This window comes from Nerophis ophidion, linkage group LG06 (assembly GCF_033978795.1).
Source record: "Nerophis ophidion isolate RoL-2023_Sa linkage group LG06, RoL_Noph_v1.0, whole genome shotgun sequence".
Lineage (NCBI taxonomy): Eukaryota > Metazoa > Chordata > Actinopteri > Syngnathiformes > Syngnathidae > Nerophis > Nerophis ophidion.
Window position 1 is genome coordinate 14,696,064 of NC_084616.1, and position 17,553 is coordinate 14,713,616.

A 17,553-nucleotide genomic window follows, 5' to 3' on the forward strand; every position below is an offset into this window, starting at 1 on the left:
ATCCGCACACGGACTACTATTTCACAGCAACTGCCAAAAGACTTTCAAGAAAAGCTGGCTACTTTCCGCGCATATTGTAAAAACAAGATAGCTGAAAAAAAGATCCGGCCAGGAAGGCAGGATTCATGGAACTGCCGGACAACAACAGCGACACTGACTGATGACTTCGACGAGACGGAGCCCGCCATTTTGGATGCCGTATTCGCCCAATTTTTTAAGAATTCGAGGGATTTATGGATGAGGAATAACTTCTGAAGGTGAGCTTTAAATGTTTACTTTGTCTGCTGTGACATTAACGTTCGAGCAATGTTGAGTTATTGATGTTGCTATTGCTCTGCAATATTTTGAGTGTTACTATTGTTGTGATTGCACATTTGCACACTGGTTTGTATTATTAAAGTTTGACTGACATTCCCTTTAGCGCAGCGTGGGCGCGGCTTATGACCCGGTGCGGCTTATAGGTTAACAAAGTTTTTAAATATGCCATTCATTGAAGGTGCGGCTTATAACACGGGGCGGCTTATAGCGCGGAAAATAGTGTTTTAGTGAGATTATAAAGTCATACCTGAAAGTCGGAGGTTGGCGGTGACCGCCAGTGTCTCTGAGAGAAGCCAATGGAGGAGCCAAGATCACAGCTGCCTTTTTGACAGCTGCAGGAGGAGGTCGCATAATCCGCTAACGTCTCCGGTAAGAGCCGACTTAATATCACAATTTTCCCATCCAAAAACTTGCTGGTTGACATGTTGTAGAGCAGGGGTGCCCACACTTTTTCTGCAGGCGAGCTACTTTTCAATTGACCAACTCGAGGGGATCTACCTCATTTATATATATCATTTATATTTATTTATTTATGAAAGAGACATCTTTGTAAACAAGTTAAATGTGTTTAATGATAATACAAGCATGTGTAACACATAAAGATGTCTTTCTTTCACGAAGACAAGAATATAAGTTGGTGTATTACCTGATTCTGATGACTTGCATTGATTGGAATCAGACAGTAATGATGATAACGCCCACATTTTCAAATGGAGGAGAAAAAAAGTTGTCCTTTCTGTACAATACCACATGAAAGTGGTTGGTTTTTGGCATCTAATTCATCCAGCTTCCATACACTTTACAAGAAAAACATTGGCGGCAAATTCCGTAGCTTGCTTGATTGACATTCACGACACCCGAGGGTCTTGTGAGATGACGCTGGCTGCTGCCAGTTCATTATTATGAAAAAATGACAGAGAGGAAGGCGAGAAACACTTTTTATTTCAACAGACTTTCGCGCCGTCCCTTCCGTCAAAACTCTAAAGGCCGACTGCACATTTCCTATCTTCACAATAAAAGCCCTGCTTCATGCTGCCTGCGCTAACAAAATAAGAGTCTCGGAAAGCTGGCGTGCACAAGTGATGTGCACGCCAGCTTTCTGAGGGATCGCTTGTGCACGCCAGTTTTCCGAGACTCTGTATTTAGTTAGCGCTGGCAGCATGAAGCAGGGCTTTTATTGTGAAGATAGGAAATGTGCAGTCGGCCTTTAGAGTTTTTACCGAAGGTACAGCGCGAGAGTCTGTTGAAATAAAAAGTGTTTCTCTGTTGAAATAAAAAGTGTTTCTCGCCTTCCTCTCGCAGCCAGCGTCATCTCACAAGACCCTCCGGTACCGTGAATTTCATTTAAGTGACGTCTTGGTGAAGATTGATGATCAATAATTTTTAGGTCTATTTTTTTTAAAAGCCTGGCTCGAGATTGACTGACACACCCCCGCGGTCGACTGGTAGCTCGCGATCGACGTAATGGGCACCACTGTTGTAGAGAAACATGTTTGCTTGACCGCTTTGTGCTAAAGCTTCACAACAAACAAAGAAACACCGGCTGTGTTTCGGTTGCTAAAGGCAGCTGCAATCCACTGCTTTCCACCAACAGCATTCTTCTTTATAGTCTCCATTATTAATTAAACAAATTGCAAAAGATTCAGCAACACGGATGTCCAAAATACAGTGTAGTTATGCAATGAAAAGAGACGACTTTTAGCCGTAAGTGGTGCTGGGCTAAAATGTCACCTCCAACCAATAACGTCACAAACACGCGTCATCATACGCGTCATCATTCCGCAGCGTTCTCAACAGGAAACTCTGCGGGAAATTTAAAATTGTAATTTAGTAAACTAAACCGGCCATATTGGCATATGTTGCAATGTTAATATTTCATCATTGATACATAAACAATCAGACTGCGTGGTCGGTAGTAGTGGCTTTCAGTAGGCCTTTAACTATAACATTAGACAAAACATACCACAAAAAGTCATACTTGGGCTGATGCTGTAACCATTAGCAGTCAAAAGAGGAATTACATGAGTTGAGTGACTTAAAAGCCCCATATCCTGTTTTTAACCTGTGTTAAAATAAGTGTTAGAGGCACATAAAATACGTACAAATACTGTTTTTTTTTTACCAGTGTTTCTTAAAGGGGAACATTATCACAATTTCAAAAGGGTTAAAAACAATAAAAAAAATCAGTTCCCAGTGGCTTAATGTATTTTTTTAAGTTTTTTTCAAAATTTTACCGGTCCCGGAATATCCCTAAATAAGGCTTTAAAGTGCCTTATTTTGGCTATCTTCGAAACCACTATCCATTTCCCTGTGATGTCATACAGTGCTGCCAATACAAACAACATGGCGGTTACCACAGCAAGATATAGCGACATTAGCTCGGATTCAGACTCGGATTTTAGCGGCTTAAGCGTTTCAACAGATTACGCATGTATTGAAACAGATGGTCGGAGTATGGAGGCAGATAGCGAAAACGAAATTGAAGAAGAAATTGAAGCTATTGAGCGAATAGCTATTGACGCTATTCGGCCATAGCGTGGGTGTACCTAATGAAGTGGCCCATAGCATGGCTGCCTTATTAGCAAAACCGGTAAAATGTGCGGACCAAACGATCAGGACTTTCGCATCTTGTGACACTGGAGCAACTTAAATCGGTCGATTTAAGAGTTTGTTTCGCATTAAATGTGGGTATCTAGTTTCAAATGTACATACAGCTAGCGTAAATAGCATGTTAGCATCGATTAGCGTAGCATGTTAGCATCGATTAGCTGTCAGTCATGCCGTGACCAAATATGTCTGATTAGCACATAAGTTAACAACATCAACAAAACTCACCTTTGTGATTTCGTTGACTTAATCGTTGCAAATACATCTGCAGGTTATCCATACACCTCTGTGCCATGTCTGTCTTAGCATCGCCGGTCAAATGTGAAGACACTCTGGTACATTCAATGGGGGTCTGGCGGTAGATTTCTTGCCAGTGGTGCAACTTGAATCCCTCCCTGTTAGTGTTGTTACACCCTCCGACAACACACCGACGAGGCATGATGTCTCTAAGGGTCCAAAAAATAGTCGCAAAAACGGAAAATAACAGAGCTGAGACCCGGTGTTTGTAATGTGAAAATGAAAATGGCGGGGGTGTGTTACCTCAGTGACGTCACGTTCTGACGTCATCGCTAAAAGACCGATAAACAGAAAGGCGTTTAATTTGCCAAAATTCACCCGTTTAGAGTTCGGAAATCGGTTAAAAAAATACATGGTCTTTTTTCTGCAACATCAAGGTATATATTGACGCTTACATAGGTTTGGTGATAATGTTCCCCTTTAACAAAGAGACACACATATACAATAATAAGTAAAAAGCTAACATGCCAATTGGGGATGTATAAATAAACGGTATTGATGATAACCGCGATAGAAAACTCCCAACGGTTAGTATTACGGTTTTAAATAAAAAGTATCGAAAAACTGTGATGATAATTGCATTTTGATAAACTCCCGGACTGACTGGCGCCCACTTGCTAGTGTAGATGCTAACATAAAAACGAGAGACATTAATGTCTTTCCTATAAGGCTGGGCGATATATCGAATATACTCGATATATCGTGGGTTTGTCTCTGTGCTATATAGAAAATGACTATCGTGATATTATTCTCACGCAGTTGTTTTTAGCTGCGGGCATTACACTACAGGCTGTTCTCACTCTTTCTTGTCTCTCCTTCTCACTGAGACGTAAAACAAGCGCACCTTCTAACGTACGTCACATACGGTCGTGCGTGTAACGTCATAGGCCCTCGCGGAGCAGAGAGGTAGGAGCGTGGGTAACGTTAGCTGTGTTGCTAATGGTGCGGTGCGAGTGGTAATACAAGAGAGAGAGAAGGTGCCAATCTGGTAACAAATGAAGGAGTAATTAACTCCCAGGAAAAACAGCAGGGGGTCCATCATCTGGCGGTACTTTGGCTTCAAGTGGAAATATGTCAAAAACATTCTGTAATATGCAAAGTATGCGGCAAAAGCGTTGCTACAAAAAGTAGCAGCACTACTAATGTGTAGCATCATTTGAAAAGTCACCCACTAGAGCAGGGGTGTCAAACTCAAATACAGAGTGGGCCAAAATTTTAAACTGAACAAAGCCGCGGGCCAAGGTTGAACAAATTAACCTTTTAATAGGGACCCAAACAAGTTTTGCATTAAATATTGAACAAACAAGGCTTATATAACTTTAGTGACGTGCAAAATCCAGTTTCAAATAATAATAATAATAAAAATATCAATGGCATATCAAATAAAATGTAAACAAAAATGTTATGCCTTTTTTTCTATTTGCAATCTTTTGAGGTAAATATCAAATTTTTTCCACAGGCTAATAATAAATTTTAAAATAAAATAACAATAATGAATGAACCAAACATTCAAGCCTTGAAGTCCATCCATCCATCCATTTTGCTACCGCTTATTCCCCTTGAAGTAGCAAGAGAAAATGCATGAATAAAACGTTAATTGTTGGTCAGTTTGCTGGAAGTTTACCGGAAGAGTTAGTGCTGCAAGGGTGTCTGGGTATTTGTTCTGTTGTGTTAAGGTGCGGATGTTCACTCGAAATGTGTTCGTCATTCTTGTTTGGTGTGGGTTCACAGTGTGGCGCGTATTTGTAACAGTGCTAAAGTTGTTTATACGGCCACACTCAGTGTGACCTGTATGGCTGTTGACAAAGTATGCTTGCATTCACTTGTGTGTGTGTGTGTGTGTAAAAGCCACAAATATTATGTGACACGCTGTTAGTATGGAGGAAAAGCGGACGTGACGACAGGTTGTAGAGAACGCTAATGGCAGTGCCTTAAATGCACGCCCCCAATATAGTTGTCCAGGTGGAAATCGGTAGAAATTCGGGAGAATGGTTGCCCCGGGAGATTTTCGGGAGGGGCACTGAACTTCGGGAGTCTACCGGGAAAATTAGGAGGGTTGGCAAGTATGAGTGTAAGCGGTGAATGCGGTGTTACAGCGGCACCGATGCTGTATAACACCAGCGGGCTAGCTCTAATGCTAATTTGATATTGCCTCAAGGGCCAAATTAAATTACACGGCGGGCCAGAGTTTGACACCCATGCACTAGAGGATGAAGAGTGCTTGAAACACCGCATTTCAACATCTCCGGCCGGTGCCACACCCACAAAAAGCCGAAAGAACCATATCCACATCTACACCGTATGAAAAAAATAGTCAACAACAGAAGGACATAAAGTCCGCAGGAACCTACCACATAGTGAAGGACATACACTATTTTATTTCCTATTATGCAGCTCATTTTTATTTGACAGTCATTGAAATATTTTGTGTGACATCATGCACAAAAGTGCACTTTATTTGTTTTAAACAATTGTAGTGGCGTTCTGTATAAAAAGTACACTTTAATTTAATGTTGTTTTGATTTGTCATCTTAATGACATCATGCACAAAAGTGCACTTTATTTGTTTTAAACTATTGTAGTGGCATTCTGTATAAAAAGTACACTTTAATTTAATGTTGTTTTGATTTGTCATCTTAATGACATCATGCACAAAAGTGCACTTTATTTGTTTTAAACGATTGTAGTGGCATTCTGTATAAAAAGTACACTTTAATGTTGTTTTGATATGTCATCTTAATGACATCATGCACTAAAGTGCACTAATAGCTTGTTTTAAAATTTCTCTGAAAATCTTGCACTTTTTGTTTTGGACATTACATGAATGTTTGTGTCACTGCTTGATAACTGTTTAATAAATGCAGTTTTGGTAAATTTACTTAGTTGTGATTTAATTCTCTGCGTGAAAGTTTAAAATGAGCATATATCAATGCAGTATGAGGAAGAATGTTTTAATGTAGACACATAGAATCATACTGCGTTGATTATATGCATCAAGTGTTCATTCAAGGCTAAGGCAAAATATCGCGATATATATATCGTGTATCGTGACATGGCTTGAAAATATTGAGATATTAATAAAAGGCCAGCCCAAGTACAAACCAATATTTAAAACAATAAAAGCTTGGCCATTAACGGATAAAATACTAAGACTAAAACACTATCACTGAGCAAAATAAACACAAAAAATTTGTTTTTTTTTTGACAGTGTCTATTTATTTTAGTTAAAAAAAACTTCAAAGTATTTCAGTGTGTATATAACTAGTATTTGAGAACATTCAACAATGCTGCAATAATAACAATAACTGTAATAATTCTGGTTACGATAACTGTGATATGAAATTTTCACATCCTTACATCCCTAACGCCAATTTTTTTTATTTTGGACAGTGGCATGATGAGACACCTTTTATCTTTGGAAGTAGCGTCACAGCTGCGAAGGAGTATTTTTAGATTGGCATCCATGTAAGAAGCAGGCAACAGCTGCAAGATAAACATTAACTTGAACACGAAACCCCTACTTCTCCCTTAACGAGCTTGCCCATGTCCAAACAGCGCCCGAGCTAATGTTTACTTACAGGATGTCCACGGCTCAGCGGCAAACTGCCCAAAACTCCCAGGAAGACCAAAAAAAAAAAAAAAACAATCACACGACAGCAAGCTCAGCTTTCCCCAAAAAAAAAATATTGACGGTATGCCGACAGAGAGCGGCAAGCGCTTCTAGGCGAGCATGGCGCTACAGGCTGACAAGGCGCAGGTGATGTGCTCAGCAAATGCTCGGTAACCTGTATGACTTCCCCCTCCTCCTCCTCCTCTTACACCCTCAGTCAGACAGGCTCCGCCCACTCTGGCGAGAAGCAGGAAGAGGGTGTAAGAAAGCAGGAAGCTGTGATGCTGCCAACAGTTTTGTCAGTCATCCTGTCTGCTCTTTTACTTGGCACTTTCACCACGGTGGAATGAGCAGGTAATGGCAAACCCATGAGTCATGTTCCTGACTGGTACAGAACTAATTGATATACTACATGACTAATACAGAAAGTGAAAACCACATGGAGTTGCTACCTGTGTCCTATGCATGGCGTTAAAGGGCATCCGGAAGTGGAGGCTCCTCTATGGGGTCTTGGGGCGCTAGGAGGTTAACCCCATTCCTACTGTTACCCCAGGTGGCCCTTGGCAAAGGCCTAGTACCAAACTTCCCCCTAGCCAGGGATACGGTTAAGACCTCAACGGCGGAGCAGGCGGAAGGGGGTAGATTTAAAAACTACCACAACGGCGGAAGAAGGCTGCAGCAGAAAAGGGTCCCCAGTCGTCTTGGACTCCATGCCACTGGGCCCTGACCCGATCCTGTCAAGGATTGTGTGGTGACCGTCTGTTCACCAGTCTCCCCACGTTAAAGGCCTACTGAAATGAGATTTTCTTATTTAAACGGGGATAGCAGGTCCATTCTATGTGTCATACTTGATCATTTCGCGATATTGCCATATTTTTGCTGAAAGGATTTAGTAGAGAACAGCGTAGATGAAGTTCGCAACTTTTGGTCGCTAATAAAAAAGCCTTGCCTGTACCGGATGTAGCAGACGATGTGTGTGAGACGTCACGGGTTGTGGAGCTCCTCACATCCTCACATTGTTTACAATCATGGCCACCAGCAGCGATAGCGATTCGGACCGAGAAAGCGACGATTTACCCATTAATTTGAGCGAGGTTGAAAGATTTGTGGATGAGGATAGTGAGAGTAAAGGACTAGAAAAAAAAAAGACAGTGCAGTGGGAGCGATTCAGATGTTATTAGACACATTTACTAGGATAATTATGGAAAATCCCTTATCTGCTTATTGTGTTACTAGTGTTGTAGTGAGATTATACTGTCGTATCTGAAAGTCGGAAGGGGGTGGCCACGGGTGTGGTGACCGCCAGTGTCTCTGAGGGAAGCCACGGAGGAGGCAAGAGAGTCGCAGCTGCCTCTTTGACAGGTGCACGAGGAAGTTCGCAAGGTCCGCTCATGCCTACGGTAAGAGTCGACTTATTACCACAATTTTCTCACCGAAACCTGCCGGTTGACATGTGGTCGAGAACCATGTTCACTTGAACGTTCTGTTCCACAGTAAAGTTTCACCTTTGGGAATGTAAACAAGGAAACACCGGCTGTGTTTGTGTTGCTAAAGGCAGCCGCAATACACCGCTTCCCACCTACATCTTTCTTCTTTGACATCGCCATTATTAATTGAACAAATTGCAAAAGATTCAGCAACACAGATGTCCAGAATACTGTGTAATTATGCGATTAAAGCAGACTTATAGCTGGGATCGGGCTGGAAAATAATGTCCGCTACAACCCGAGACGTCACGCGCACGCGTCATCATACCGACGTTTTCAACAGGATACTTCGCGCCAAATTTAAAATTGCAATTTTGTAAACTAAAAAGGCCGTATTGGCATGTGTTGCAATGTTAATATTTCATCATTAATATATAAACTATCAGACTGCGTGGTCGGTAGTAGTGGGTTTTAGTAGGCCTTTAAAGTGCATCAGGCAGTGGAGGCTCCTCTATGGGGTCTTGGGGCGCAAGGAGGTTAACCCCTTTCTTACTGGTACCCCAGGTGGCCCTTGGCAAAGGCATAGTACCGGACTGTCCCCTAGCCAGGTATACGGTGAAGACCTCAACTGCGGAGCAGGCGGAAGAGGGTAGTTTTAAGAACTACCACAACGGCGGAGGAAGGCTGCAGCAGAAAAGGGTCCCCAGTAGGGCTGGTCGATATAGCCTTTTTTTAAATACTGCGATATAATTAGGCCATATCGTGATTTACGATGTATATCTGGATATTTTGCCTTAGCCCTGAATGAACACTTGATGCATATAATCACAGCTGTATGATGATTCCATGTGTCTACATTAAAACATTCGTGTTCATACTGCATTGATATATGCTCATTTTAAACTTTCATGCAGAGAAGGAAATCACAACTAAGTCAATTTACTAAAACTGTATTTATTAAACATTCCGCTTGAAGCCGAACCACCGCCAGAGGATGGACCCCGTGCTGTTTTTCTTGGAAATTAATTCTTCCTTCATTTGTTACCAGATGAACGTTTGTGCCACTGCTTAATAACTGTTTAATAAATACAGTTATGGTCAATTGACTTAGTTGTGATTTCTCTCTCTCCATGAAAGTTTAAAAATGAGCATATATTAATGCAGTATGAACAAGAATGTTTTAATGTAGAGACATAGAATCATCATACTGCTGTGATTATATGCATCAACTGTTCATTCAAGGACAAGGCAAAATATCGAGATATATATCGTGTATCGCGATATGGCCTAAAAATATAGAGATATTAAAAAAAGGCCATATCCCCCAGCCCTACTTATAATGAATGTACTGAAATGTTGCTTGACTTTCCCTGATTACAACAACTAAATGCGTGTATCCCTAATTCTTTTCAATAACATTGTTATTAAAAGACTCCGGCTTATTAGTGATTCCTAGAGCCCCAAAAAAGTCTGCGGGCTATAGAGCGTTTTTCGTTCGGGCTCCAGTACTCTGGAATGCCCTCCCGGTAACAGTTCGAGATGCTACCTCAGTAGAAGCATTTAAGTCTCACCTTAAAACTCATCTGTATACTCTAGCCTTTAAATAGACCTCCTTTTTAGACCAGTTGATCTGCCGCTTCTTTTCTTTCTCCTTTGTCCCCCCCTCCCTTGTGGAGGGGGTCCGGTCCGATGACCATGGATGAAGTACTGGCTGTTCAGAGTCGAGACCCAGGATGGACCGCTCGTCGGGACCCAGGATGGACCGCTCGCCTGTATCTGTTGGGGACATCTCTACGCTGCTGATCCGCCTCCGCTTGAGATGGTCTCCTGTGGACGGGACTCTCGCTGCTGTCTGGGATCCGCTTGAACTGAATTCTCGCGGCTGTGTTGGAGCCACTATGGATTGAACTTTCACAGTATCATGTTAGACCCGCTCGACATCCATTGCTTTCGGTCCCCTAGAGGGGGGGGGGGGTTGCCCACATCTGAGGTCCTCTCCAAGGTTTCTCATAGTCAGCATTGTCACTGGCGTCCCACTGGATGTGAATTCTCCCTGCCCACTGGGTGTGAGTTTTCCTTGCCCTTTTGTGGGTTCTTCCGAGGATGTTGTAGTCGTAATGATTTGATCAGTCCTTTGAGACATTTGTGATTTGGGGCTATATAAATAAACATTGATTGATTGATTGATTGATTGATTGTCATTCTGAATGTAACCAATAATGAATAAAATACTTTTGACCATTAATGCTACTTCTTGAACAGGTGCGATAGAAACGGATGGATGGATAAAAATGCATGAAAATGTTTTATATTTTGAACGTTACTTTTAACACTGTGATTACCAGCAGAATTATTAATTACTTATCATGTTAAGCAACATCAGCTAAGATTTATCTGAGAGCCAAATGTGGTCATCAAAAGAGCCACAGGTTCCCTACCCCTGTTTTAGGCTGTAGGAACTAGGGCTGGGCGATATATCGAATATACTCTATATATCGCGAGTTTGTCTTTGTGCGATATAGAAAATGACTCTATCGTGATATTTAGTATACGTTCTCACGCAGTTGTTTTTAGCTGCGGGCATTTCACTACAGGCTCTCTCCTTCTCACAGAGACGTAAAACAAGCGCACCTTCCTACATACGTCGCATAATGACGAGCGTGCCACGTCATACACCCCCGCAGAGCAGAGAGGTAGCAGCACGGTAAAGTTAGCTGAGGCTGGTGCAAGCAAAGTGGTGCGGGTGGTAATACGAGAGAAAGACGGTGCGAAGCTGGTAACAAATGAAGGAAGACATAATTCCCAAGAAAAACAGCAGAGAATCCGTCATCTGGCGGTGGTTTGGCTTCAAGCGGGAATAAGTTGAAGCGTTGCTACAAAAAGTAGCACGTACTGCAAGGGTTTTAACGGTAGACAAAAATTTCGGTTCGGTACGTACCTCGGTTTAGAGGTCACAGTTCGGTTAATTTTCGGTACAGTAAAAAAAAAACAAAATATACATTTTTTGGGTTATTTATTTACCAAATTTGTAAACATAGGCATAACATACATATACACACACAGGGTCCATTGCCAAGGTTAATGTGGTCAACATATATAAAATAAAAACTAAATAAGATAAGGCTCAGAATGGTTTCTTAACAAAACTTTTCTACACATAAAGTGCTTCTTTTTGATTGATTGAGACTTTTATTAGTAGATTGCACAGTACAGTACATATTCCGTACAATTGACCACTAAATGGTAACACCCCAATAAGATTTTCAACTTGTTTAAGTCGGGGTCCACGTTCATCAACAAAGATGTTGCTGTGGCTTGTGCAGCCCTTTGAGACACTTGTGATTTAGGGCTATGTAAATGAACATTGATTGATTGACATGACACACTTTAGCCTGCTCGCTAGCGTGGTTAAGTATGTTTGATTGATTGTTTGAAACTTATTAGTAGATTGCACAGTACAGTACATATTCCGTACATTGGACCACTAAATGGTAACACCCGAATAAGTTTTTCAACTTGTTTAGGTCGGGGTCCACGTTAATCAATTCATTGTATGTCAACAGTAAAACAACACATCACCCAAAACTACTGTCGTTGACTAATTGTCATGGTCAACTAAGTTGTCTAATCATATTCATTATTATACAGTGAAACCTCGATTCACAAACACCTCCATTTTTTCCGGTTTGCTCAGACATATACAGTATGCATCAATAAATGTACAAGAAGCAGCAACTCTGAAAATATTCATCATCATCATCATTTGTGTTGTATTCCTTAATGAAAATGCATATACATTATACAAGCCACATACAGTTGACACTTTCATTGTTATTTTTGTTTCATATACATTTAAATGATCAGAAAGGAGCAGATGGAAGAATACTATTCTTATATTTATCTGCCCCCTTTTAACACTAATTATTTTAGATGACTTTATCACTGTTGATTTGATTTGATTCCCTCCACCAACACCCGAACTCCAACATACTTTTTGATTTTCGTTTAAGCATTTTCACAATGACACGTCCCAATCAAAATAAAAAATCCACTTGATGTAATTAGGGTCCGCCCTGCCTATGGCAAAGGACTCCACAGGAGTCCTTTGCCATAGGCAAGGACCCTATTGTTCCTGCTGCGTTTTATTCTTTCTTTCTTTCTTTCTTTCTTCCGCACCGTCGCGCCCCAATTTCACCCTCTTAACATATTTCAAAACTCACCAAATTTGACACACACGTCGGTCTTTCATGCCTTCCCAACATATTAGGCAGCCAAATCATAAAAATCAAAATTGCGCAATAGCGCCCCCTAGGAAGAAAAAAAAAGAGACTGCTTGTAACTTCCGTTAGGAATGTCGTAGAGACATGAAACAAAAACCTCTATGTAGGTCTGACTTCGACCTAAATTTCATAATTGTATCTTCTGGGGCAAAAATTTACGGACATTTTGCAAAAACCCATTCAAAGCAAAATTTTCACAAAAAATGCAATTTTTGCCTCTTTGAGCTGTAATTTGAGCCCCTTAAAATGCTTCAAAACTCACCAAACTTGGCAGACACATCAGGAATGGCAGAAATTGGGATCTAATGAAAATTTTTTTTTAAAAACTCAAAATTGCGCTCTAGCGCAATTTTGGAGTAAAACACAGAAAAAACTGCTTCTAGGAAGAAAACACAGACAAAACTGCTTGTAACTTCCGGTAGGAATGTCGGAAAGACATGAAACAAAAACTTCTATGTAGGTCTTACTTAGACCTACATTTTAGTAATTGACAGCTAGCAGAAATAATCAACAGGAAGTTGGCAATTACCCCTTCAAAATAAAAGTTTTCGTGAAAACCCGTCACCTTTTTCAAATCGATACTCCTCCCAGTGCGTTTGTCGTTTCGGCTTCAAACTCGCACAGGAGAGAGTTTGAACCCTTCTGATTAAAAGTATAGATCAAAGTTTTGATAAGTTTTAAGGTTTTGATTTTACGCGCCTTCAAAGATCCCCTGCGCAAAGTTTCCTAAAAAAATTCATTTTTGCCTCTTTGAGCTGTAATTTGACCCCCTTAAAATGCTTCAAAACTCACCAAACTTGGCACACACATCAGGACTGCCAACAATTGCGATCTGATAAAAAAACCAAACTCCAAAACTCAAAATTGTGCTCTAGCGCCCCCTAGGAATACAACACAGACAAACTGCTCCTAGGAAGAAAACAAAGACAAAACTGCTTGTAACTTCCGGTAGGAATGTCGTAGAGACATGAAACAAAAACCACTATGTAGGTCTGACTTAGACCTACATTTGAATAATTAACATGCTTTGGCAAAAATCAACAGGAAGCTTGATATTTTCACTTCAATACAACAACTGCATTACTTTCACAATGCATTAAATAGTGTCACTAAGGCATCTTCGACAGTGGGGCTTGGGGGCAGCAGCCCAAGGCGCGCTCGCACCTTCGCACCCTAATTTGACCCCCTTAACATGCTTCAAAACTCACCAAAATTGACACACACATCGGTATGGAGCGGCAGACCAACTTATTAAGCAACCAAAACCCAAAAAATTAAAATTGCGCGCTAGCGCCCCCTAGGAAGAGACAAAAAACAGACTGCTTGTAACTTCCGTTAGGAATGTCGTAGAGACATGAAACAAAAACCTCTGTGTAGGTCTGACTTAGACCTACATTTCCAATAAAAAAAGTCTATACCCAAAATCAACAGAAATTTTGCAAAAACTCATTTAAAGCAACATTTTCGCAAAAAACGCTATTTTTGCCTCTTTGAGCTGTAATTTGACCCCCTTAAAATGCTTCAAAACTCACCAAACTTGGCACACACATCAGGACTGGCAGAAATTGCGATTTAGTGAAAAAACCAAACCTTAAAACTCAAAATTGCGCTCTATTGCAATTTTTGAAAAAAACACAGAAAAAACTGCTCCTAGGAAGAGGAAACGGATAAAACTGCTTGTAACTTCTGGTAGGAATGTCGGACAGACATGAAACAAAAACCTCTATGTAGGTCTCACTTAGACCTACATTTTGATAGGTGGCATCTTTCAGTTAAAATCAACAGGAAGTTGGCAATTACCCCTTCAAAATAAAAGTTTTGTAAAAAGCCGTCACCTTTTTCCAGACAAAACTGCTTGTAACTTCTGTTAGGAATGTCGTAGAGACATGAAACAAAGACCTCTATGTTGGTCGGACTAAGACCAGGGCTTCAGTCGCGGGGACAGCAGCCGAAGCGGAGCGGCCAACGGCGGACCCGACCAACGCTGCTTGCAGCTTTAATTCCAGTTGTCTCTTTTAAGTCTTTCTTTAGAGAATTCCATGCTTTCACACCAGCACAAGCACATTTGTTTGAAATTTGTTCGCAGTCTTGGATTTTTTTATATCATACAGCCTTCTGTGGTTCTCATCTTCAGACGTGAACACATAACTTCTGTAAGTCCTTCGGAAGATCTTTATTTCTAGCTTTGAACATCACTAATAGAGTATGCAATTCTACAATGTATTTTAGTTTTAATAATTCTGCCCTAATGAAAAGTGGATTTGTGAATTTTCCAGGGGTGTAACGGTACGTGTATTTGTCTTGAACCGTTTCGTTATGGGGGTGTTCCGAACGAGTTTCTAAGCTAAAGTCTTAACAAGCTGCTTTGCTTCTTCTGCCTCTGTCTCAACACCCAGCATTGTCCCACCCACACAACCATCTGATTGGTTACATACAGAGCGGTAACAGCCAATCAGCAGTGCGTATTCAGAGCGGCAACAGCCAATTCAATACGCATGTGGTAAATGCTTCAGCATCGAGCAGATAGGTGTTTAGCAGGTGAACATAAGGCAGCGTACTCTCCCCAAATGATAATAAACACCTCCCAGTCAACTACTACTAACATCACTATAAGCCCGTTGACCTTCTAGAAACTTAAACTGCAGCTCAGCTTGCTCGCAGTTCTGGCTTGAGGTGAAGGCTAATTAGCTTTTAGCGTAACATTAGCTCATTTTACTGTGTGTGTGTGTGTGTGTTTTAAGAACAGAAAAGCATTGAATGACAGGGTCCCTGCTATCACATGTTGATAAAAATATAACATTTACATAATAAAATCAACTACAGGCTTCCTAAATGCTGTGATAAATTAAGCATAATGAGTTGACTTGAAACTGTTTAATGTTGCACTTTTTATATGTAGAAGAAAAGTTTTGTTATTTTATTTAATCTGAGCAACAATTGGAGGCAGTTTAATGTTGATTAACGTGGGCAGAATTATTATAGTGTTCCCAATGTTAAAGGGATGAAGCCATTGTTTACAAATTTGGTAAATTTGGGGACGGCGTGGCGCAGTGGAAGAGTGGCCGTGCGCAACCCGAGGGGCCCTGGTTCAAATCCCACCTAGTACCAACCTCGTCACGTCCGTTGTGTCCTGAGCAAGACACTTCACCCTTGCTCAGTGGTCTCTATATCCTACTATAAAAATGATACAAATTACTCTTTTCTGTGAAAGAAATAAAGGCAATATGTTGCTGTGATATGTATTTCCCCATATTTCTTCACATTGATTGAAATAATGCAGAATAATTAAGGAATATAACATTCTCATTGTATTATACGAGAATATCTATTCAACCTTGTTCAAAATAAATAAGCTTTTAGATACCTTCAGACCAAGAAGTTCTCTATTAAACACCAATCCCAACTTTACCGTACTTCCAAATATAGTTCTAAAAAAACCTAATAGGTTCAGCTTGGGAAGAGGCCAATTTCCAGTAATGAACAATACATGGCAGTAAGTGAGAAAGTTGGGGGAAATGTGATAACATCTCTAGTATGAAGTAGGTTGCAGTCAAGGATATCCTGTCATCAAGTCCCATAAAGTTTGTGGCAAAAGAGAAATGTAGCAGATGAATACAATGTAGTTGTAGTGGTAGTACAAGAAGTAGTAGATAAAAAATAACTGTCCTTATGGAGACAGGTCATGTATGTCTTGTCTTACACGTGGTGGCTGGGCTGCTTGTTGCAATGCAAACAAAGGCAGGCATGCTTTTTAAAAAAAAAGACTAAGCAGTGCGGGGTACACCAGGTCAACCGCCCCACACTAAACATGTGTACACACACACACCAAAAAGGCAACCAGCTGGTACATGGGCACTGCGCCTTCATTCTACACAGGCTCCGGCAGGGAGCCGATTTGCAATCTGACTACTTCAACTCAGAGTCGAAAATAAACCAGTGGAATTTTATTGGACAGCACAATAAATTCTTCTGATGGGTCACCGTCATCTTCTTACCGATGAATCAGTACATTTACATGCCCAACAAAACAACTATTGCATGAACTGGCTTGGAAGCTGCAGAATATCTCGATATTTTTTGGCCATGTCACGATACACGATATACATATTTTGCCTCAGCCTTGAATGAAAACTTGATGCATATAATCACAGCAGTATGATGATTCTATGTGTCTACATGAAAACATTCTTCTTCATACTGCATTAATATATGCTCATTTTAAACTTGCATGCAGAGAGGGAAATCACAACTAAGTCAATTGACCAAAACTGTATTTATTAAACAGTTATTAAAGGGGAACATTATCACCAGACCTATGTAAGCGTCAATATATATATACCTTGATGGTGCAGAAAAAAGACCATCTATTTTTTTAACCGATTTCCGAACTCTAAATGGGTGAATCTTGGCAAATTAAACGCCTTTCTGTTTATCGCGCTGAAGGCGATGACGTCAGAATGTGACGTTGCCGAGGTAACACACCCGCCATTTTCATTTTCAACACATTACAAACACCGGGTCTCAGCTCTGTTATTTTCCGTTTTTTCGACTATTTTTTGGAACCTTGGAGACATCATGCCTCGACGGTGTGTTGTCGGAGGGTGTAACAACACTAACAGGGAGGGATTCAAGTTGCACCACTGGCCCGAAGATGCAAAAGTGTCTGCCGCCAGACCCCCATTGAATATGCCAGAGTGTCTCCACATTTTACCGGCGATGCTAAGACAGACATGGCACAGAGATGTATGGATAACCTGCAGATGCATTTGCAACGATAGTCAACGAAATCACAAAGGTGAGTTTTGTTGATGTTGACTGCCAGCTAATCGATGCTAACATGCTACGCTAATCGATGCTAACATGCTATTTACCGGCGGTGCTAAAGCAGACATGGCACAGAGATGTATGGATAACCTGTAGATGCATTTGCAACTATATTACATTTCCTTCCACCCACATTTAATGCGAAAAAAACATTTACCAATCGACGGATTTAAGTTGTTCCAGTGTCACA

At 40.9% G+C, this 17,553-nt stretch overlaps 1 protein-coding gene across 4 annotated transcripts in view; it reads right to left on the reverse strand.

Annotated features, from left to right (window-relative positions):
• Positions 1–17,553, reverse strand: part of wu:fa11c10 (protein FAM110B) — a 96,510-nt gene that overhangs the window by 34,108 nt on the left and 44,849 nt on the right. The window contains exon 1 of one of the 4 annotated variants that reach the window (XM_061902724.1): positions 6,801–7,033. The exons of 2 other annotated variants lie outside the window; for them this stretch is intronic. The gene's annotated coding sequence lies outside the window, so the exon portion shown is untranslated. Of the gene's footprint in view, positions 1–3,153; positions 3,173–6,800; positions 7,034–17,553 lie in introns of those variants that run through there. One more of the 4 variants, XM_061902727.1, reaches the window with a different exon arrangement.